The sequence below is a fragment of the Podarcis liolepis genome (assembly GCF_965112155.1).
Source record: "Podarcis liolepis genome assembly, chromosome: 10".
Lineage (NCBI taxonomy): Eukaryota > Metazoa > Chordata > Lepidosauria > Squamata > Lacertidae > Podarcis > Podarcis liolepis.
In genome coordinates this window covers 33269695-33294554 of record NC_139562.1, presented here as the reverse complement: position 1 = coordinate 33294554, position 24860 = coordinate 33269695, and the positions used below count along the sequence as shown (strand labels likewise).

Genomic DNA, 24860 nt, shown 5'->3' with positions numbered 1-24860 from the left:
GACAAGCTAGTCCCAAATTAATCTCAAAGGCTGGAAAAATGTTTATCCGCTTGCTTCTCTCTATTGTGCAAGATACTGAAGTGACAGCTTCTTCCCACCCTAATGATTCATACTTGGATGGTTGCAGGTCTCCCAGCACAGAAATAGCCCATGCCTTTTTCAAGCATTTCCGTTTTCTTGATTAAATGTCAAACTGGTTAGAAAGCAAGGATCCCCCCCACCTCCCTGCCCCCACGTCAAGGCCAATCTAGCTACGAGAGCAGCAGATCTAAGTGTTTAAAACCCAGATCTTCCCCAAGCATGCAGAAAGTAGAAAGAGGCACAGGGTCTGTTTTTAGGAGTAGAATAGAGGCATATCTGAAAGGCGCCTGTAACATCTTCCTCTCCATATGTTACCTCCCTGCAAGATGATCCCCCAGTCTGGTGTGACCCTGTGGTCGTGGGGACACCTCTCTGCATCAGAGAACATGGCATTTCAGCACATCAGGAAGGAGCTGAAGGGGGAGATACCCCCTTAACATAATTTCAACCCAGGAAGATAGAACAGGGATGTATTCTCTCCTGACTCTTGGTAGGCAGACCCTCAAGCAGAATTCCAGTTCATATATGATGCCTGAGTTGCTTGTGTGCCATAGAATGCAGAGTTTCGGCCAGGAGTGGGGAACTGTGACCCCTCCAGTTGTTGTTGGACTTCAACTTCCACCATCCCCAGCCAGCATAACAATAGTAAGGGAGTTTTATTCCAGCAACATGAAGTTCCCCATCCCATGTTTAGGTTAGTCTTTTGTTTTTTAAGACAGGCATCTGTCTGTGTGCCTGTTCCTCTCTTGGTATGAACTCAGGACTTTCATCTAGAGAGATTATTTTTTTGAGGAAGTTGAGCATTGCTTTGTCTTGAGCAGAAATCAGCACTGTGCCGATTATCGTTCTGCTGATCATAGCTGGAATGTTATACAGACAGTGGGCTGGATCCAAAATCCAAATGAGTCACACTTTAGTTTCATCAAAATTCATAGGACTTGTGACTAGCTTCATCTGTACCCAACCCTATTGCTTTTCAGGGATGTAAAGGCTGCATGATAGAGCTCTCTTGACCAACAACTCTGTTTATTTTCCGTTACCGTTTCATTGTTTAAAAGGAAAGACTGCATGATAGCTGTGTGGCATATGCCTCGTGAGCAGGAGGCTTCAGTTTCACGTGCAGATGCCTCAGCAGGGATTTAAAAGTCCATGAAGTCTGAAGATTTGTTTCCAATCAAAGTGGACAATACTGAGAGAGATGGATCAATAGTCTGATTCAACATAAGGCAGGATCATGTTTTAGCATTAGGTTTGTAGGTTTCTGAAGCACTACAAAAGTTTGCGAAAAAATGGCTTTAACACAGACTATGGTAAGACGTTGGAGGAGGTGTGTCCCTGACTTGGGCAGTAATTGGTAGAAAATTGTCTTCAACTCTTGTAAAATAAAGTACCTGAAGACAGAATTTGGTTGGTATGAAGATTTGGTTCAGCTGAGGGCCTGTGGCTGAGGTTTTCAAAAGTCAAGCCTTATTCATTTTCTGTCATGGCTGTGATTGGATGCTAGAAATGACCCGTGATTAATTCAGTACATGTGTATAAAGATCGGGGGGAGGGTGTTCACAAACCTACATAATTTGCACTTATTGAAACAGTATGCCAGCCAAATACAGCTGTCCTGCAAAACTTGCATTTCCCCAAATTTTGCAATGTATTAAAAAAAAAGCTTACTGAAATAAAACACATATTATGGGGAAATGAGCATAAAATGTATCTATGAAAATAATATACTAAAATACATTATACTGGGCAGAATTGTTTAAAAACACTGTATATATTAGGGGGAAATGCATAGAAAAATATTGTTACAAAGGCTGGGTAACACACCCAATCTCTGCTGAGCAGTAGCAAGATTCCAGGGGGGTTCCAGGCCCTTCCCCAGGGTTGTGTTTCTGTTGGGAATCAAGACGCAGTGGATATGGTCATGTTTTTAAGAAATAAGATTTATTAACACATATTTCCCCCCCAATAGATTTATTAACACATATTGACACCAGGGTCTACTTTCAAGAGCATTACATACCAAGCAGGGCTTGCTCCCCCAGCAGGGCAGCACTGGATTTCAAGGCATCCTGAATGCCATCTCTCTGCCTCTGTCCCAGCCTACCAAGATGGTTCTGGCCTTCAGCCCAAGGGTGCCAACTTGAATTTAAAAAATGGGGGGAGCAGGTAAGCCCCAACCCACATAATTGATCACATGATGTAGTGCCCGCATACCATTTGATGGCAATGCTCATCAACTTTGGGGAGGCCTAAAGAGGTAAAGGTAAAGGGACCCCTGACCGTTAGGTCCAGTCATGACCGACTCTGCGGCTGCTGCGCTCATCTCACTTTATTGGCTGAGGGAGCCGGTGTACAGCATGACTAAGCCGCTTCTGGCGAACCAGAACAGCGCACGGAAATGCCATTTACCTTCCCGCCAGAGCGGTACCTATTTATCTACTTGCACTTTGATGTGCTTTCGAACTGCTAGGTTGGCAGGAGCAGGGACCAAGCAACGGGAGCTCACCGCGTCGCGGGGATTCAAACCGCCGACCTTCTGATCAGCAAGCACTAGGCTCTGTGGTTTAACCCACAGTGCCACCCACATCTCTTGGGGAATCCTAGCCCCCTCAAATATTTTATGGGGGGGGGGAGAAGCTCCCTTGGCCCATAGGAGTTTGCTGCTGTGCTTCAGCCCCTACCTCCTCTTCCTCCTTTTCAGCAGTCTTTGAAGAAAACAACTCCCCCCCCCTTCCGCTTCTGGCATCCTCCCTGTCACCCTGGCAACCTCGTTTCAATAGCCTCCTGAAAATGGCTCCCCTATCACTTACCTTTGTTCTTGGGTGGCATATCTCTACATCAATTTCATGAGGAAGCTGGCTTGACTTCAAACCCCACATTTACTAATTCCAGAAATTATGGGGAGAATCTGGCACACAGGAATTTTAGGGGATCCTTTTCCCCTGCAAATCCATAACACTATGTATTCCAGTGGGGATCCATGCTAAAATGCTGATAAATTTTCATGGAGATCTTTTGTTTTGCATTTAAAAATTCAAACTGATATGCAGATGTGACAAAGTAAACTTAAGATGGGGCAGGAATAAGAAACTGAGCAAAAGCAAAACCATAATTGACAGGTTTGTCTACCCCAACATGCAATGGAGTCGATGGCAACACATGATTAGTAAAAGCGGGATAATGTTAGTTGAATCAGTTATGAGGAACAATATCACCTTTAAACCAAATAAGAATCCTTAGATATATCTAAGGTTGTTTGGCCAGGAGTTAAACTATCACCTTGATAATATATATTGATCCATGTGAGATCAGAAGGATGAGGATGAGATGAGGACTTCAGCCCTTGGTGGTGTTATGACTGTGGGACCACTTCTGGTATGGAAATTTGCCAGGCTCTCTCTCATTCCATCTTTCAATGGATGGAAACCCTTTCTTAGTCTAGGTTTTCACCGGTAACCTGATGTTTTATGATGTTCTTGCTCAAGTTTCAGTACTGCTGCCTCTTGACATTTTATTAGTGATGTTTAACTACCAATGTCTCTCTATTGCTGTTATCTTTTAAGGATGTACTGTTTTCAGGGTTGTGACAAATCTTTGAATGGTCTTCATTTCAACCATTTGAAGGAGATGAGAAGGAAAGTGATGTTCCTTCTTAAAAAGTCAAGCCGGGAGAGGGAGCTTCATTCTGATGGAAAGAGGTGGAAGGAGTCACGCAGACCATAGGGAAAGCCCCACCACACACTCACAGGTCTTTCTTGTGACCACAAAGATATGCAAGAGAGCACAGCTTTGAGAGCATTTGAGAGAGAGAAAAGTATGTGAAAATCAGCAAGGGGTCAGAATAGCACTAATTGTTTCCTCTTATTGTAAGCCACTTTCCTTATTATTTTAATAGAAAAGCACAATATAAATAAGGAAATAAATATTGCTGTGTCAAAACCGCTAATTGTTCCCTTTTATTGTAAGCCGCATTCCTTACTATTTTAATAGAAAAGTGAAATATAAATAAGGAAATAAACCGAGGGGGATCGAGGAAAATCACACAGCCCATTTCCAGAAATTCAAAATTCAAAGACGAGCATATTGAGGGAAAGAAACAGTATATGGAACAAGGAAGAGAAAAAATATGTGGAGGATTTGTTCACTCCTAGTCTACAACATTCTAGCCTGAAAGACTATTTTTTTAAGGTCAGTTTGAAAGTTACCCTTTAGAAGGATGGTTAAGCAAGTTAAAATGAAAAGCTCTCACTTGTCTGATTCATTTTGCTGACTCTCTTGGGAACGCTGGATCCTTTGTACTTAAGCAACATTGCATTTGCTGTCTTGGAAACATAAATGATTGCAGCCTTAACTGTGATGGATTACTGAGCTTCATATCTCTGGATCAGCCTTCTCCATTTTAGAGCCCTCCAGACAATTTGGACTACAACTGCCATCAGCCCCACACCCAGGCTGAGGATGATGGGAATTGTAGTTCAAAATGCCTGGAGGGCATCCGGGTATGGGGTATCAAAACATAACAATGGAAGGATTCAGAGAAACAGCTCTAGTAGTGGTAACTGAGCCTGTGAAATTGCTGCAAGTGCAGGCTTTGAGCTTTTCCAGTTGTTGAGAAGATGGACAGTAGAGAGGAAAGGGAGGGCTTTTGCCTTTATGTTCTGCTTGTGATCTTCTGAGAAGGACCTGGTTGACCACTGCTGGCAGCAGGACCTTTGATCTGATCCAACAGACTTCCCTGTGTCCCTGTTCCTGAATACTGATGCATTAGTATGAACATCAGAGATGGGGAAAATTGCACATACAGTGGTGCCTCGCAAGACGAAATTAATTCGTTCCGCGAGTTTTCCGTCTTGCGAGGCATTCATCTTGCGGGGCACCACTGTATAGGCATGATTAGGGTTCCAGAAAACCCAGATGCTTACATGAGGACCAGTTGCATAGGCTTCTACATTGCAGACATTTTACATTAAATGTGTGGACATTAGGATGAGAACATGGAAACCATGTCATGTCATGGTAGGGATTTACACTTTCCTTTTCAATGTGTGGACTTACATGCCGAAGGGAACTAATAAAAGCCTTGTTTCCTATCATTCAGATTGACGAGACAGCTGAGTTCTCTTTGAGACTCATAGCTTGAGAAATGTCACATTATTCCAATGTGTGAGCACAATTCAAATAAAACAGAACAAGCTTTTTAGCAATAAAAAACACAATGTGAGCATGCCTCTGTGTGTGTCCCCTATATGAAGTGAAGGCATGCCTCAGAGTTTTCTGCAAGCATTCAGGGACATTAGCATACATTAACTACTGCATGGAGAGGCTCCTTGTAATGTGATAGTATGCCCCATTCCCACTGACCCACAGTAAAAATCAGCAGGGGACCACAGATGATGGTAAGCAAGACCAGAACCAATGAAGGGTGCAGCCAAGCCAATGGTGTGCAAAGCCAGACAAAAGTAGGTGAAGTATGCAGAATTGCAGAATTGGATAGTGTTGTTCTCTCTCTCTCTCTCTCTCTCTCTCTCTCTCTCTCTCTCTCTCTCTCTCTCCTCTTTCTCTTTCTCTCTCTTTCTGTCACACACTTCTCCCCTCCCTCCTTCTCTCTGTGCCACTTCATTTATGTGAGCAACGTGGAATTAGAACAAGGTCACATACACCCCATGAAATTTGACCAAGGTCACATATAGCCCACAGGTTCTTAATCCTAATTTTAAGGGATACATACTTCCATCAATGTAGTAGCCAGCAATTACTTACTGGACCTCAGACAGTTAGCAAGCATAACTTGGAATTCAAGATGCAGGGTAACAGGTAGCAAGAGAGAGCAAGGTCAACAGCAGCAGGACCATGGATAGCTCCAAGGTAGCCAATAAGTTGTTCCACCTTGCTCCCCAGAGAAGTTCGAGCTATTAAAGGGGTAGTGCTGTGGCTTGTAGCCATAAGCAAAACTCTGCTAATGGATACTAAAATGTTGTTTATTAACCACAAGCTACACAATGGTCAACAAATCAAATCAGATTGCCTAAAAGTTAATCCTTAACTCATATCCCTCCTCCTCCTCCTCCTCTTCTTCTTCTTCTTCTTCTTCTTCTTCTTCTTCTTCTTCTTCTTCTTCTTTTAAAAAAGAAAGCTTTAATAGCCTTCTGCATAGTAAAGTGACTTACCAACCAATATTCTTGCCATCACTTTCGTGCCAGGAGTACCAAAGGGCTTTGTAATGACAGTAATTTGCTGCATTCTTAGAAATCATATTAGCAGACTTATATCTCTTTTTTTTAAAAAAAGAATAATAACCCCCTACCCCAAATGCAATAATTCAATTTTAGTTTTAGAAATTAAAAAATTGTTAGCATTATTCTGGGCACCTCTGGGCTACATCTGCATTGTTTGTAGTAATGCTCAAATGAAGTGTTTGCCTTAATTCACAGTCGAACCTCCAAGCATGTTAGTCATGATGTAAATCAAGTCTCCTTAACTGTGCTTTCCTTTCTACCACAAAGAACATTTTCTTCAGATGCCTGAAATAAATGGGACACCCGCTAATGTGGCTATTTTGTACACTGTTATTATTTCATTTAGATGGCAATATACAAATGCCTAGCAGTTGGCATGAAATAATGCAATGAGAAATTACAAACAAAGTGGCAAATGTGAAGGACACCAAAGGCCAGCAGAAAGTAGAAAATAGAAAAAATATATAGATAAGTCTATTTAGTGATGGGAGAGATCATCTTGGACAGTCTTCCAACCCCCAGTTGTCTCTTGTAGTTTTACCAATTTGTGCCTGGTTCTGGAATGACCCTATCAGTGAAAATGAAAGCTGCACATTTCAGGCACATATCCAGCATAATACATTTTAACCTTCCAATTGCTTACTAGCACTTATTTGATCTCATGCATAAGATTACATTCACTTACTAGCACTGGCAGGAGAATGGTAGCAATGATAACATCAAGCCACAAATAGCTCCCATCAGTGCCTTTCTGACACATAAGGATGTGTATAGATTTCAAGCAGGCCAAAAGCTTGAAACTAGCAGAACACAAGGGACATTAGAATCAGGATGGGGAAGCTGTGGCCCTCCAGATGTTGTTGAGCTCCAACTCCTATCATTTCCAACCATCGGCCACACTGGCTGGGGCTGATGGAAGTTAGAGTCCACAACATCTGGAGGGCCACAGCTTCCCCAGCCCTGTTTTAGAATGTAAAATTTCCCCACATCATCCTGGAAAGAGAGCATCCAGAAGGAAGATTGCTACCAAATGAAACACAAGATGTTATGCTCACTGCCAGCTGAACAGAAATAAAAAGGGAGAGCCATATGCCCAAACTGGTACTGGCCTAGAACAGCCAAGTACACTCCTCCACAGAGACCCTGGCATTTTATGCAATACTTTGAAATATGGCAGCCATGTCATATATCTATTAAGATGAAGAGGGGTCCTCTGGAAGTGAACACTCATGTAACTCCCAATATGCCCAGGGACTGAATTAGCAAGAAACCTGATAGTTTGTTGTTACTACTACTACTACTACTACTACTACTACTACTACTACTAATTTATTATTTATACCCCGCCCATCTGGCTGGGCTTCCCCAGCCACTCTGAGTGGCTTCCAACAAAATATTAAAATACAATAATGCATCAAACATTAAAAGCTTCCCTAAACAGGGCTGCCTTCAGATGTCTTCTAAAAGTCTGGTAAAGTTGTAGTTCTCTTTGAACATTGTGGGAGGGTGTTCCACAGGGCGGGTGCCACTACCGAGAAGGCCCCTTGCCTGGTTCCCTGTAATTTGTCTTCTCGCAGTGAGGGAACCACCAGAAGGCCCTCGGCGCTGGACCTCAGTGTCCAGGTAGAACAATGGGGGTGGAGACGCTCCTTCAGATATACTGGACCGAGGCCGTTTAGGGCTTTAAAGGTCAGCACCAACACTTTGCATTGTGCTCAAAAACGTACTTAGAAAACTTCAGAATGTTCATTTTAGCAGAAAAGGTCCTATTTCCTTTTAGGGGGCGTTTCTCATGCACACTCCCCCCTTTTTTGGGGAGCACCCGCAAAATGTCATTGTCACCAAACTGCCAGCCAGTATCTCCCCACCCCACAAATTTAATCTAGATTCACCATTTTTGGATAAAATCCTACTAGAACACAAAAACCCCAACTGCTGACAACAACCATTTTGCAACAACCCAACAACCCATTTATAGCCCATCTAGAAATACAGTGGTACCTCGGGTTCCAGACGCTTAAGGTTACAGATGCTTCAGGTTACAGACTCCACTAACCCAGAAATAGTACCTCAGGTTAAGAACTTCGCTTCAGGATGAGAACAGAAATTGCGCCACTGCCGCTGCGGTGCGGCAGCAGCAGGAGGCCCCATTAGCTAAAGTGGTACCTCAGGTTAAGAACAGTTTCAGGTTAAGGACGGACCTCCAGAATGAATTAAGTTCTTAACCTGAGGTACCACTGTACCTTTTAAAAAGTGGCAGGGTGGTTCCATCTTCCATGAGTTCCATCTTCTGTGCATATAGAGTTATGCAGAGAACAGGGGAAGGCGTAAATCATACGTCAAGCGTCTGATTCCCCTCCCCCTCCCTTGGTTCCATCCCGCCATGGAAAATGAAAGCAAAACAGAAACAAAGAACAAAGAAAGGAGAGGAGAAAACTGTTTTGAAATTGGTTCCAAAAAGAGTGTGCCATGCTTGCCTTTAAAAATAAATAAAATCAAGGGAATGTTACTTTCAGGAAGTAAATTTGGAAATCAGCTTTTGCAAGAAGCCAAGTGATGCCAAGCTTGGATGTGGATAAGAATACCCAGTCAAAAAACCCCAAAGAAAACAAGAAAAAGAAGTTTTCACTTAGCCCAGACTGTTTCTTGAATTATTACCTTTCAAATTAAAAGATAAGCAGAAGCAAATACAAGCATACCTGAAACCAGCATCTTGACTACGTCCTTTCCCTGTGTGTGCTATGAAAACCCCACAAAAAAAGAAGGCAGAATTTCAACATTGTTCTCTTTCATTAAATTATGTCTCAGTTACACCTATTCCCATCAAAGAAAAGAGTGAATTCCTCCAGGGAAAGAAGATTCCAGCTTAGAAGGCTGATGAGTCTCACCTCTGCAAGCGACAGAAAATCACACAGTAGTGTCTTATAAAAGACAGGGGGATTACACTTCACTAAACAAATTTAACAAACAATAGAAAAGCCAGGTGATTGCCACAGAGAAGGTGAAGGCACGCAAACAATAGCCTGTGGACTCAGCTGCACAAATATGAGCTGCCTTACAGTCAATTATGCAGCGTGTAAATCTTGACATGACACAAAAATGAGCATCTTGCCTATGAACCCAACTATGCAGGTCACAAAGGAAGACAGGATAAATTACATCTTAAATTCCCCAGAATTAATTAGAAGCAAATTCCCCAAACACAACAGCCCTGGGATTTGAGCATCAGCATCTAGCTGCTACTGGAATGCAATCGGGGGGGGGGGGGAGAGTTAGATGCAACAGGGCAATGTAGATGTCAGAGGCTCCAGCCTTAACCATCATTGTGAAGTGGATGGGAAATATGTCACTCCCCAGATATGTTGCTGGGATACAATTCCCTTCCAATACCTGACCATTTCCCATGCCAACCACCTCCCCTCCTCTGGCTGTGACAAAGTAGGGCAATGCCAGGAGAAGCTGGGGGAGAGAAAAGGGCTATTGTTCAAGCCATCCCATGTCTGCATCCCATAAGAAGATGAGGAACAGGAGGAGGTAGCATTCAAATGGAGCCCTTTCTTCAGAACTTGAAAGCCTACTAATTTGGGAGATTTGGGTGGTCTAATAAAGGTAGCACTCAAATGAGTATTTTGGAAGTTCTCAAGTTGCCCTGATCCCAAGTCAGTACAGTCTATATAGGCAGCTATCCTTCCCATGATCCTTTTAACTAGGCAGAGGGCCTTCTCGGTAGTGGCGCCCGCCCTGTGGAACGCCCTCCCATCAGATGTCAAAGCGATAAACAACTACCTGACATTTGGAAGACATCTTAAGGCAGCCCTGCTCAGGGAAGTTTTTTAATGTGTGACATTTTAGTGTATTTTTGGTCTCTGTGGAAGCCACCCAGATTGGCTGGGGAGACCCAGCCAGATGGGCGGGGTACAAATAATAAATTATTATTATTATTATTATTATTATTATTATTATTATTATTATTAACTAGGTTTGAACCGACTTGAACCTGAGCATACTTCAGGAGACCCCATGTGCCAAGTATGCAGAAGGACCGCTAGCTATGGGGCCTCCCCATGTTGCCCGTTAGATGTCAGGGTAGTACGCACTATGCTTTTACAAAACATTGGGGGTGTTACTGATAACAAGGATTGTCCACTTTTATTAAGCTAACATTATTTACGCTATCTATTTCATACTCTAGTTTCCTTTTATATTAGAATATTATTTGCTTATTCTAATCCCCCTTCAACACACTTTCTCTCTTCTGTGTCATTAATGCTTAGATAACAGTTTCTTAGGTACATGATGCCTGTCATTTGTTCCTGTTGACCCACATTACAATTTTGCCACAAGGAGCAGTACAAACTGCTCTGCAACTACGCTCACTAAAGCAGAACTCACACCTCCCCAGAAGAGGAAATCTACAATGGAAAAGAACCTAGACATGTACATAACTGATGCTCTCTGCAACACTAACTCTCCAATCTCTAGACAACAACTTCAAATAGAATAGAATGGATTCTTTCAATGTGGTGTGTTTTCCAAATGTTTCTCCTTCCAGCTTTCTTATGCTAATTATTAGTTTGATTTGAAACACATGTGTTTTCTAATATTCACTCAGGCAAGCTCTGAATGGTACTGAGGATACAGAAATACTGCATAACCTCATTTTAAAAAGTATTTTCTTCTGAAAAGACCCAACTTAAAAATTATCGTCCCATCTCACTCCTAAATGTGGATTATAAAATTTTTGCTGACATTTTAGCAAATAGACTGAAAAAAGTTTTGAATGAAGTAATTCATAAGGACCAAGCAGGCTTTCTCCCTGGTAGGCATTTGTCTGACAACACCAGGAACATTATAGATGTTTTGGAGTTACTACAGACAAATATGAATACGAAAGCAGTTTTGATCTTTATAGATGCGGAGAAGGCCTTTGATAATATATCTTGGAAATTTATGAAGAAAAACCTGGAAGGGATGGGAGTGGGAGGGGCGTTTCAAAACGGTATTGAAGCAATCTATTCAGAACAGAAGGCCAAATTGATAGTAAACAGCGTGGTGACAGAGGAGTTCAAAATTGAAAAAGGGACACGGCAGGGGTGTCCCTTATCACCCTTGCTATTTATTTTTGTCCTGGAGGTGTTGCTGAACTTGATTAGGAGGGATCAGCTGGTGGAAGGAATACAGGTCGGAGAAAAGCAATACAAACTTAAGGCTTTTGCAGACGATTTGGTTTTGACATTACAGGAGCCAGAAACCAGTACAAAAAGAGCTCTAGAATTAATTTCTGAGTTTGGTCGGGTGGCGGGATTCAAGTTGAACAAACAAAAAACTAAGGTTTTAGCAAAAAACCTGACATCGTCAGAAATAGATGGGTTTCAGAAGGAAACAGAATTAAATGTGGTTACAAAAGTGAAATACCTGGGGGTTAACTTGACTGGGAGAAATCTGAATTTGTTTAAGGATAATTATGAAAAATGCTGGTCAGAAATTAAAAAGGATTTGGAAGTTTGGTCAAGATTGAAACTTACCTTGTCAGGAAGAATTGCTGCAGTTAAAATGAATGTTTTGCCAAGAATGCTGTTTTTGTTTCAAACCCTTCAGATTGTGGACAGGGTGGAATGTTTTGGAAAGTGGCAGAGAGACATTACGAAGTTTGTCTGGCAGGGCAAAAAGCCCCGAATAAAATTTAAGATTTTAACAGATGCAAAAGAAAGAGGGGGGTTTGCCCTGCCGGATTTAAGACTGTATTATGAAGCTGCGTCTCTCTGCTGGATGAAAGATTGGTTCCTGTTAGAAAACACTGATGTCCTAGATCTGGAAGGGTTTAGTAATGCTTTTGGGTGGCACGCATATCTTTGGTATGACAAGGCAAAGTCTCATAAACTGTTTAAAAACCATATTGTCAGGAAAGCTCTACTTATTGTCTGGACTAAATACAAGGACTTATTTGAAAGTAAGACCCCGAGGTGGTTATCACCGGTTGAGGCTAAGGCTATAAAACTACGTAACATGGAGAGTGGCTGGTTGAAATATTGTGAGATAATTGAAAGAGATGGTGATAATTGGAGGTTGCAGAGTTTTGAAAAATTGAAAGGAAAGGTGCGAGACTGGTTTCACTATGCCCAAATCTTAGAGACTTTTAAAAAAGATAAAAGAATTGGTTTCCAGGTGGAAAAATCAAAACTAGAAACAGAATTACTTGAACCTAAGACGAAAGTGCTTTCAAGAATGTATAATCTGCTGCTTAAGTGGAATACCCAAGATGAGATAGTCAAATCAGCAATGATAAAATGGGCACAGGACATAGGGTACAACATTATGTCTGAAGACTGGGAAAGGTTGTGGACCACCAGTATGAAATTCACGGCATGTAGTGCCTTAAAGGAAAACATTATGAAAATGGTATACAGGTGGTACATGACCCCAGTCAAACTTGCAAAGATATATCATCTGTCTGACAATAAATGTTGGAAATGTAAGGAGGTTGAAGGAACTTTCTTTCACCTCTGGTGGACATGCCCGAGGGTGAAGGCTTTTTGGGAAATGATTTATAACGAATTGAAAAAGGTGTTGAAATACACCTTTCACAAGAAACCAGAGGCCTTCCTCCTGGGCATTGTGGGCCAGAGAGTGCCAAAGAAAGATAGAACTTTCTTTTTATATGCAACCACAGCAGCAAGAATCCTTATAGCCAAATACTGGAAGGCACAGGAGTTACCCACGCTGGAAGAATGGCATTCGCAGCTGATCGACTACATGGAACTGGCTGAAATGACGGGCAGAATTCGAGATCTGGGAGAAGAGGCAGTGGAAGAGGACTGGAAAAAATTTAAGGACTATTTACAAAAACACTATAAGTTAATTGAATGTTGACAGTTTGCTAAGTACTTTGGAAAAATATGCCTCAGTATTGAAATTGGTAAATGAGAGAATTTAAGTTTAAGATTTAGAAATGTATAAATTATGGATAATATAACTAAATGAAAACACAAAAACAACTGAAATAAGGTATTAATTTGCTGTTTATTTTATTGTAAAGAAAGCAGGGGATGGGGGATGTGGGGAAGTCTGGTTGATTATGAAAATTGATCTGGAAAAGTGAATCTTTTTTCTTTCTTTTTTTTCTTCTTTCTTTTTTCTTTTTATAATCCTTTTTCTTTTCTGTAAAAACTGCTTTTGTAGTGTCAATGATGTTGTATTTTTACCCTGGAAAAAGCAAATAAAAAAACCATTATAAAAAAAAATAATTAAAAAGTATTTTCTTTTAACTGTGAGAATTTGTAAAACTTAGTTCCTTTATGCAAGGACAAACTATTTGTGGTCCAATTAACATAAAGTGGTATCACAAATGGACTTTGAATTGGTTTGGTTTGGTTTGCATTTTCTGCACCTACAATATCAAAAGTTGGAAAAGAAAACAAACATGTTGGATAAAAAGTACAATTTTTAATTATTATTATTATTTAAAATCCTTTTTTATATATACAAAAAAGGTGATTTCTACTTCTTATTCTTCACAGGTGAGATATTCCAGTCTATAAAGCATTCATGGAGCCAGCTCATAAGTTACAGAGAAGATGAAATGATTTAATATTTCCTTTTTAAAAATGTGGGGATTGTGTCTCTTCTCCAGCATCTATGAGAGCTAATGAATGAATTTTCCTGCAGCCTTTGGCTCAGAACAAAACCCTGCCCTGAGAAAAGACTGCATGGTATAGTGATTCCTGGAATGTGCTGGCTTAACCCTGCATATGAAATTCTCCCATATTAAAAATTTCCTGCATGACTGGGAAAAGAATATCAGCTTAGCCTTCTCCCTAGCATGCTTTTCTCAGAATAAGCAGCCATGGAGGAGGAGAATTAGGGAAGCAGAGGATGGCTGAGATTTTCCAAGGTGAGTGCATGCATGTGACAGCAAAGTGGGAAACTGCTTCTGTAAAATATTATATTTGAAGTCTCCGGAGGGACTTGCCTAGATATATGGGTAATAAATCTTGCACATAAAGAAGCAGACACTGAATCATGAGCAAGCTTGTTCTGATCAGCAAAGGGGCAGACTATTAACATCACTATATAAAACCCAAACAAACCTCAAACTGTCAGGCTGTCTTCACATGTGGCTGTCCTGAATACTTGTATGTAAACACCAGCTTTGTTAAGATGTTTTAATGTGATGGAGTTTGCATTCTTTGATTAGCTTGGTATAAGTGAAGGGCAAATGAACAAAATTTAAAATGTCAAATGCACAATGCTAAAAAAAAATAAGCCCATCTAATTCTCTCTTATTTTTCTCATACAAAACTAGCATTTCCAAAGTATGATTTTTTTTACCCATGAAGCTAGCACATCCCTGTTAATGTTAATTTTTTTCATAATACGAGGTGCTCTGCATTTACAATGTTTCCTATTTAGTTCAAGCTACCAGCTTGCACATCTTTCTGTTAAGCTGTAAGAGAACCAGTAGATGGAGCTGAAGAACATGGAGAATAACTTCTGCATTTAGAAGAATGACTGATCAAACCTGTTGGACCCTGGCGATGCTAATGTGTTTTGTTTTGTTTTTTGTAAATTGCTACCAGCTGTGATTGCTGTCATAGAATCATAGATTGGAGAGCTGGAAAGGACCATGAGGGTCATCTAGACCAACCCCATGCAAGGCAGGAACCTTTTGCCCAACGAGGGGCTTGAGACCATGACCTTGAGATTAGAATCTCATGTTCTACTGAGTGAGCTAACCTAAACTTCAACAGTGTACCAATGTAAGGTCATCTGGCACCACACACACACACACACACACACACACACACACAAGCTTGACTCTTAGTTTCCATACAGACCTACATCACATCATGGATTCCTCTTCATGCCAGGTTTTACATTAAAGCCCTGTTCCCAAAGACTATTTGTTATATAATAGCCTCTGGCAAGATGCCGTTCAGAAAAGCTTAAATCAGCTGAAGGATAAATAGCAGAGCCCGGTGAGAAAAATGTGTTGAGAACTTCAGGAGGATCCTAGATATGGAGCATTTTCTTTCCTAGGCATCTGCCCCATCTCATATTAAAATAAAATTCCCACCCTGAATCTACTCATTCTTCCTTCATCTCATTCTTCTTTTCTGTGTGGCAAAGGGAAATTCTATAATGGAAGAAACAGAGTTACCTGCAGAACCGTGGACCAATAAACAACAAAAAAACAAACAAAACCCCAGCTGTATTCCATTGGAATTTCCCCCCTGTTTGCTGATCACAACACTGCATTCATCCTGGTAATCTCTTTTGGCTGATATGCAGGCAGTCATTAAGAGCACTGTATCTTCCCTCCAGTCCCCTGAAAAGAGACCTGGAACATCCTAGGGGAAGCCCCATCTGCTCCCAGTTCTGCACCATGTCATGTCATAATCATTCCTGAGCATGCCTCATTTAGTTTGATATGTACCAGATTGAGAAAGATCCCTTGGTGATAGCAAACATCTTGGATTGCTGGAACATACAGGCAAGATGAGCAGAAGTGTGAAGTGGACGTTAATAGGGACAGCATACTGTGCTGCCAGACAGGTGTGCTCTGGGATCAGCAGAAGTAGGAGGAAGCAGACCAAAAAGATGGTCTGACCGATACAGGGAATACAGTGTTAATTTGGTCATTTGGCCCAGATGCTTGACAGTTCTGTGAAGAAACTCAAACTCCATTCGGGTGCCAGAAAGCTGCATGCTCATTCAGCAATGCTCGAGAGGTCTGCAGCATTAGAAGCAAGATTGCAAAGTAGCCAATGCAACTACTGTGGCTTCCATGATAAATGCTGACACAGTTATTCACAGCAGCAGCTTTCTCTCTCTTGCTAAGCAGATACCGTGCAAACTCAAAACAAGTTCAGCTCCCGACCAAAGGACCTGACAACCAACACTGTTCAAGAATTGGTTGTAGGAATAAAAGCAGGCAGAATCAGGGATATGATGCAGGGACAGAAGGCTAAGTGAGAGGAGCATTATAAGAAAAGAGCTGAAGGAAAAAATAGATGTTGTCGCTTCGTGTGTCAGAAAGGTGACTGTGTTTTTGTGAGCAATCCGGGGGTGGGGGGAGCAACTGCCAAACAGGAGAATGTACACAATGGGAAAGAATGTTTGAGCCCGTGTGTTGGGTGGAGAGTAGCGATTTCAGGGAGGCTCAGAGTCTGATATGAGAACACTAGAAGAAGAAGAACAAGGAGTCCACATCTGATGTAGGAAGAATGACAAGGAAGGAATATAAAAAGGAGGTAATGTGTCTAGAATATGGGGACAATTCTCTTGGCTGCAATACTTGGATTTTAAATGCTTTGAAGCCCCAGGAAGGACAGAGAGGAGAAAGGTATCATAGTAAAAGGCTAACAGAGGACATGTGGGATATCCAGCTTCATATTACCAACATGCTTAAGATGTAACTAATGCATGAAAGGGTTAAGACCATAGAGTAAGCTGTCCTGCCACGCTTAGCTAGGGTACTCCCCCTCACCTTGGGAGGACGGATTATCAAGCTCTTTGTTCTCCCATTCCATCATGTGAACTCTACCAGTAAGGAGGTCGGAGCTAGTTTCTCAGACTGCATGGCTTATGCAAGCCATCTTTGTATTTCTATATACTACTTTGGAACCTAAGTTTTGCTGCCTATGTTTTCTGACTGCTGTATAGAAAAGCACATGGATCTGACCTTTGAAGAGTCTGTAAGTAAACCATTTTAAACTTATCATGCATGTGGTCACTTTGTATGCCAAAGGAAGAGGGGAACTTTGCAAGCAACTTAGAAGGGGATCTTTTAATGTTTAACTACCTAAATTCCCATGCTTTACTTTGCTGCATATTTTGTGATTTTAAATCTTGGCTGGGGTTCTCTCACCGAAGAGTACTCACCCCAAACCTGGATCTTTGGCATGCAGGGAATTTACCTAATAATTTCTTTCCCAACCAACAGGGGTTATGGGCCCAGAATCCTTAAGAGAAGATTGGAAATAATTTGGAGAATTTGAGGGGTGGAAGGAAGTCAAGTCTATTGTTTCCCTCGGTCTACCATGGGAACGCTGGAATGCAAAGAGGTGAGCTAGTTGCTGCAAACTCAGACTGCATGGCATTCTCCAAATCCATTCTTATAGACAAGGGCCTGAACTAGGGATGTAAGTGGCCACAAGACCATGGACTCAACATTCTACCCCAGTCTCCAGCAACAGGGACAAATGAAATAGTGTAGTTGGTATCAGGACACCAGGGCCATTTGCCTTTATTCATTACTGCAGCTATGGGTGTTAGCATGTACCAATTCAGAAATTGTGACACTGTTTCTGTGTGTTGCCCAGTGAACTGTCAGCATAAGCTTCAGCAGAGAGCGAAGGAGCCACTCCTATGTAGCTGCGATCAGGCAGGTGAGGACAATGCCCAGTCACTCAGATGGACTTGTATATACCTCTACCTGGAAGAGCATTTATTTCTGAGCACCAGTGGCAAAAGTGATTGCCACGGATGCTCCAGCTCCTCAAGGTTGTGTGGGGAAGAGCTTTAAAGTGGAGGTAGGAGGCAGGAGGCAGGAGTCTCAGGTAGGAGGAGGGTCACACCAGTGTGCTTTGCTTGCAAAACCCTGCTAGGCATCTGCTTTCCCCCTTACTGCTGCAAAGCACCAGCACATCTCACGCTGAGGCAGAATATCCGAGGTGTGTGATGTCTGTCATGAAGGTCATTATCCTAGGGGTATCAGTATTTGTGTGTGGGGAGGAAGGGGCAGTGGGGATGGAGAAGAATACATGGCCCAGGCAGCTGCTACCACCAAGCACAGTGTCCTGCTATTTGAGGCACAAGCAAGGGCTGGGGGAATCGGCCTGGTGGGGGTGTGAGCTCTGGAGCGCTGCATTTTCTCCCCCTCAGGCTCCACGCAGCTGGCCCGGCCGTTTCCAGCTCAGCTCACTCTCTGGCATCACTTACTAATCTGTGACAAGTTCAGTATGTGCCCAGTGCTATGGAGTGAAGGAACTGACATTGACTCACCCAGGGCAGCGCGTTCACCCTAATGACTGTTCTACTTGCCGACAGTAGATGGCTCTCCAGACAACTTGATGAAAACAGGCTCGGCACATTTACATTATCTTTAACTGCAACCTCCCCGATGTTGCACTTTCCTTCCCCTGCACACACACACAATCCCTCCCACTTGGATCTGTAATCCACCCCCACTCCATTTCCCATTCCCGTCTCCCCCCTTTTCATTGTCATTTAACCTCTTTTCCCCTCTGTCCCTGACGCCTCTTTTACTACTTACCATTTTCCCCTGGATTATTTCTCCCATCTCATCGCTTGCACATTTCCATCCCGTCTTCTTCCATCTTCGTGGTCTCTTTTGTACTCTGGACGTGCATTTGAAGATAGCCTTCCGGTGAGATATGACAAGGAAGCATTCTTAGTTGGCAGAATCAGCCTGTTCACATCCCTGAAAGTAAGAAAATCCTCAGATCTCCCTGCCTTTTTCTTCTGTTCCTTTTACTCACATTCTTCCCCTCTTCTAATGCTCCCTGGTGCATCTATGCCTTGACCATCTTTAAATTATATTCCAGTCCCTTCTGCCTCCTCCTGAAAGTCTTTCAGCGACCACCATATCCGATTCTCTCCCTCTCTCTCTTACACACACACACACACACACACACACATCCCTGTGAAACTGCATTTCTCTTTGCAAAGCAATTACATTTTCAGCTCATTGAGGCAGAGGTTTATGGGGAGGGGGGACTCCTGGGTCCACAGAACCATCTAAGGAATGTTTAGCAGAACCAAGCAAGATGTCAGAAAATCGTGGCAAGCTTTTGAATCCTCCCAAATTCTTTATCAGGCAATATGTGACACAAAGTGGGGGCATCTGTTTTTCCATGGTTTGCTGACTGGGAAGCATAGGTGTGTTGGAATTTAGTGGCCCAAATATTAACTGAGAGTCTCTGTAGTTTCATTATTTTTGAAGAGAATGCAGAATCCAGACTGCTTTCTGGTTTTACCTCAAGCTTTCCACTTCTTTGAAGTGCAGCAAAGTTATTAGCAGCTATAGGAGTACTCCTGTGCAAATTCTACACAGTTTTTGAGGGGGGGGGGAATTATATAAAAATGAGGCCATAACAATTCTAACAATGTACTGGGCAAATATTAATACTAAGAAATGAAATTACCATAGCTCACAGGTAGGTCTGAGGTTCAGTCCCTCGCAGTTAAAGGAATTCAGGAAGTAGCAGAAGGTGGAAAATACCCTCAACCTGAGATCTTGGAGAGCTGCTGGCAGTCAGATTACTGGACTAAATGGATGAATAGTCTAGCCGAGAATGATATATAATCCTGTGTAAATGCTACAATTAATTCTAAAACAGGCAAACCTCAAAGAGGAACTGCTGAAGTGAAATGACTGACTGAACTTAAACCCAGTTCATAAAATGGCAGGGCACATTTGTACGCTGCTTCTCATCAATGAGGCTACTAGAGCACAAAATGCACAACCATATTCCTGTGCTTTTCCATAGACAGAATATTCTGGCTTGGAAAACAATATTTAAGTCAGTGTCAAGCCTTTCTGTCAGGTTAACAAGTGCCTTATCAGACTTCTCCGCTCCTTTCTTAAAGCCAGTTACCACAGACACTTTCCTGCAAACTTCGGTCTGTGCTCCATTTTTACCTTCAATAAAACCTGTGGTTAGAAGAACTTAATGCCACGTGGGATAAAGGTCTTGTCGCAATAGCAGAAGAGATTTGGGGTTTGTAGAGAATTGTGAGTGTGACAGCATCAGCTTTTGACCCCAGGCCCCGCTTGTGGGCTTCTCATAAGCATCTGGCTCGTCTTATGCTCCTATGACCTAAAGGCAACACTAGATAAACGGAACTGGTGTGATTTAATTCACATCCTTTGGAAAGTGAATTCCTCACCAAAGCAACTGGTGTGAAAGGGAAAGAGGACTGCCCCACTGTCCATGCTCCCAAAGTTTATCAGCTTCTTTGCCTCACCCCTCAGGGTCCATGGATTGCGTGTTGATGTATGTTGGGGCAAGACTCTAGGTCTAGGATGTAGATGTAAGAGGGCAGGTCCAATGATGTAGCCCTACTCTCCAGTAATTGTGTGAAGTGGTCTGAAGTTGACCATGGATAGAACTAAAGAAAGCAGATTTATCCTGGATTCAGCTTACCTTTATGAAGCTCTAGATGAAAGTACACTGAGGTGCCGAGATGATCTAAAATATTTGTGCAGTTCCCACTGCTTGCAGTACATCAGTGCAGTATTAGCATCATTATTCCCATTTTACAGATAAATGAGATACAGCAATAAAATGGCTTAGCCAAGGTCACACGGGAAAATTGTGGCATAATAATTGTTTTTCATAAGTAACGTGAAAGCACCCTAACTCAAAATGTTGAAGGGGCCATATCTGCTCAAACCCAGACCTTTTCTGCTTCCTCCCATTTCCTCTTTCTTCCCAAACAGCTTGAAATAAACTGCACAGGTATGCAAATTACATAGTCACCTTGCTCATACCCCAAGGGACTATGCTTCTTAAGCATGAAATCCCTTATCTAAAGGAGGCTTATCACAGCACTACCTTCTACTTGGCTGAATAATGAATGCCAAAGTTGTGAAAGGAAGGAAGGAAGGAAGGAAGGAAGGAAGGAAGGAAGGAAGGAAGGAAGGAAGGAAGGAAGGAAAAGGGCACTCACACCATGAGGAGAGCTCCCCCTTCCATCCTACTTGTGATATCAAAAAGATGCTCAAGAACAACTGTCCCCAACCTGGTGCACTCCAAATGTTTTGGACTACACAACTGCCATAATTCCCGGTCAGCCTTCACAGTAGGACTCAAGAAAACTGCAGTAGCATAGGCACCCACCCCAGCCTAAGAAGCCTTGTCTGGGAGCAAGATGCATAATCAGACTAGGACCCTGGTGAAATGGTTATACAAAGACACAGCATAACACGAAGTTGCTGCAACAGTGTTGTGAGTATGGAGTGCTTGGCTTCATACAGTTTCATTGCCAGAGTTTCAACTGAGATGGAAACCCAGGTGTTATTCTTCTTTAGGCTAAATATATACTGGGGGGGGGGGCATAATTGACCTTCACTCTGCTATCAAAAGTTCAAGATGAGCCTCATAAGTGTGTGAAAAGGGCTGGGCATGTTCATGTGTGTGACTTGATGAGAAAGTGCTCTAAGCAAACAAGGAACATTTCTCCTGCACAGACACTCAAATGTTTAGCTTCTAGTGACCCTGGGGACAGATCGGAACCCTTCAGAATTGTAACTCTAATATCTCACACTAATCACATTTTAAGAAAACATCCTCAAAATTTTAAAGCAGGAACAAGTAGGGGTGGGAATAAAGGTAAACCTTCCCAAAACAGTATTCAAACCAAAATGCAGCCATCCTTTTAAATTGGTATTTCTCCGAATTTTGCAGTGCAGTTTCCCAGCCTAGCAGTGCATACAAAAATGCATATATTGGTGACTCTATACTGTCTCCAGAATGGACTATTTAAAGTTTAGATAAAGGTGTGTGCCTGAAGTTCCAGAATACAGACCAAACTGTATATTTTCATCATCAAATGTTTAAAAATAATTATCATAACTTTATATCCAAAAGTTATATCATTCACTGTTTGGATGAAGAATGCCAGTCTTCATTTAGTACCAAAAATGCAATGTTTGAAGTCACTGATATAATGTAGATGTTTAATGACTTACAGCAATACTCAGTGGTCATTTAGGGTAAAGGACAGAAAATGGATGCTATATTCATCTTCTAAGAATGCACTCAACCCATTTCAAACTCTGACATGACCTGCTCCCAAATTAGATAGAGGACTTTTAACTTTTTGATCTTGCTGCTGTTGCTACTGCTGCTGCTGGCATTACAAGACAGAGGAAAATTAGTGATGACAATAGTGACTTGCTCCCATTTTTTTGTAGTATGATCTCCAATTCCCCTAGGAATAAACCAAGGTTTTAAACAGTGTTTTTAAATCCTCCTGGCAATGTATTTTGATTGACACTAAAGCTGTCCTACTCTCTTCTGTATGGACATTATATCAGTCTGAGGTGTAGGATTTAGCATTCATTTTGTATCTGAACAGGCAGCTCATGGAAAAGTCAGTCGGTCACAATGCCCCAGAGAGAATAGTGGAAAGATCGCCAATGAGAAAACCTGGGTACTCTCTACAAGTAAACTTATCAGATAAACTCCTGAGGAAAAGGCATGAAGGGCCACACAAATTATTCAGTGATTTTTATAGTGTGAGTATCAGCAAGGGTCTGCTGCAGAGCTTTGAACTATTTGGATAAGAATTAGAACTGTATATACCTAGCTGATCTTAAAAAATATTTTTAAAAATGCTACTATCCATAAATAACTGGACAATAGCAGAGGTTTGGTTCCTTAAGAAAGTTTCTTTTAATGCAAAGTTTCAGAGTTCCACATAATATAGGGATATCTTTTCTTTTAAACTGTTGTACACCACTCCAATCTTCAAGCAGTGTAAGGTTCTCAAGAGTTCCAGGCATTCACCCAGGGTTTGGTTTCCATGCAATGAGTGACAGCGGAGACTGTGGTGTCTTTGTGATATGTGGTTTATTTACACCCCAGAAGGTCTTGTCCAGTCACAGCCTTGGATTCAAGCAGAAAACGAGCATGGCTCTCCCTCTGGTTTCTGCCAGCAGTCTGCTTCCAGCTCTCTCTCACACAAGAGGCTTTTGTTGTTTTTCTCACTACCAGCAAGGTGAGGAAGAAGGGTCCATCCATTTGCCCTCTGACACTAAGCAACTTCATTTGTCGTTTGTCGTACTAAGGACTGTACTTACATGGTAATGAGGACCCTTGCCTGGCTAATTCAAGAATGGAATCCTACCTTAGATTTTAACCCTTGCTAGATCCAGGACTCCAGGAAATACAAGGGGTTTGTTTAGGCAACCTGATACTCAACACAAAACACTCCGGAGCATCGGTATTTCAAAGGGATTAATTCTGGGGACATCGCCTTAACTGCCTGACCCACAGAAACCTACACCAAATCGCACCAGCAATGTGACTGTATTTGGGCATCCTTTCCCCTCGCACAATGGAAATCAAGTGTGAGAGAGTGAAGGTGTACTGGCAGGCCCCACCTACTCCACTGCATCAACTTCCCCCCTTTTACTGCCCTCCACAAAGGACACACTGCATCAGCAAGGAGCTTCCTGTCTTCACATGATTTAGAACCCTGATTATGCTCTATTGCCGGAAGCTTCCTGCTGCAGACAATTGCCCTTCAGTTCACGGAGGGATGTAAACAAGGGAATAGTGAAGTGTTAAGAGGCTGGGAGTGTGTCAATGTTTGTCAGTGTGACCCTGATCTCCGTCACATGGTTTTAATTATATGAGGGCAGGGGAGAAAGCTGGGGTTTCCCCAAACCAGGAAGGGTTAAATATAATCTCCTATCCTTTCCCCAACACACACACATTTATAAAACTAAAGGACCTGTAGTGGTTGGGAGTTACTCGTGCGTAATCCTGCTCCGTTTGAGCATTCGATTGCCTGGTTAAACCATCCGGACTGCACAGCCCATCTCAGCGTGGCTGCCCTCAGTCACTCGTAGAGTCTGTCTGTGGGCGTTTCTTAAAGCGTTGCCAACATAAGAGTTGTTTGACGCCTAATCGTCTCCGCCTCTCACTGCGCAGGAGTCTCCTGCGCAGGGTGGGCATGGGCAGCGGGGTGCTTGGGCTCTCCTCACTAACTTCTAACGAAGAGTCCTGGAGCCCCTGCACCTCCCTGTCCCGTTGCTCTCCTGAATCCCTGGTGTTACACTCATTCTCTTCCCCTTCTTCCCAGCTGAGTCTCCCCCTAGCGCTGGGACCTTCTCCTGCAGAATCAGAGACCCTCTCCTCCCGTGCCTCTGATGTCAGTTCCCTGACAGGACCCTACCAAAGGTCCATCTATTCAAGCATCCTGTTCTTACAGAATCCAAGCAGATGCCTACGAGAAACCCACAAGTGGTGCCCCCCAAGACGAATGCCTCGCAAGACAGAAAACTCGCTAGACGAAAGAGTTTTCCGTTTTGGAGGTGCTTCGCAAAACGAATTTCCTATGGGCTTGCTTCGCAAGACGACAATGCCTTGCGAGTTCCTGCAGGTTTTTTTCCCTTCCCCCCTTCCCTTTCTAAGCCGCTAAGCCGCTTATAAGCTGATCCGATCAGCAGATAAGCCGCTAAAAGCCGCTAAAAGCCGCTAATAGCGCTAATCCGTTAATCCGTCAATGGGCTTGCTTCGCAAGACGAAAAAACCGCTAGACGAAGAGAATCACAGAACGGGTTCTTTTCGTCTTGCGAGGCACCACTGTACTTCCGGTTGCGAACAGGATCCATTCCGGAGGCCTGGCCATATCCCGAAAATTTTGTAACCGGAGGACCGCTTCTGCGCACACACGAAGCAGCACAGAGCACTTACGTGCATGCACGAGCGGCAAACCCACTTCCGGGTTTGCTGCGTTCGCAACCCGAAAGTTATGTTACCCGAAGGTAATGTAACCCGATGGTCCACT

The 24860-nt window shown here is 42.6% G+C and overlaps 1 protein-coding gene across 2 annotated transcripts in view; it reads right to left on the bottom strand.

Annotated features, from left to right (window-relative positions):
- Positions 1-18928, bottom strand: part of GSG1 (germ cell associated 1) — a 112452-nt gene extending 93524 nt beyond the window's left edge. For both annotated transcript variants that reach the window (XM_083462790.1, XM_083462793.1), the window contains exon 1: positions 18592-18928. The gene's annotated coding sequence lies outside the window, so the exon portion shown is untranslated. The remainder of the gene's footprint in view (positions 1-18591) is intronic.
- Between the last annotated feature and the right edge of the window lie 5932 nt (positions 18929-24860).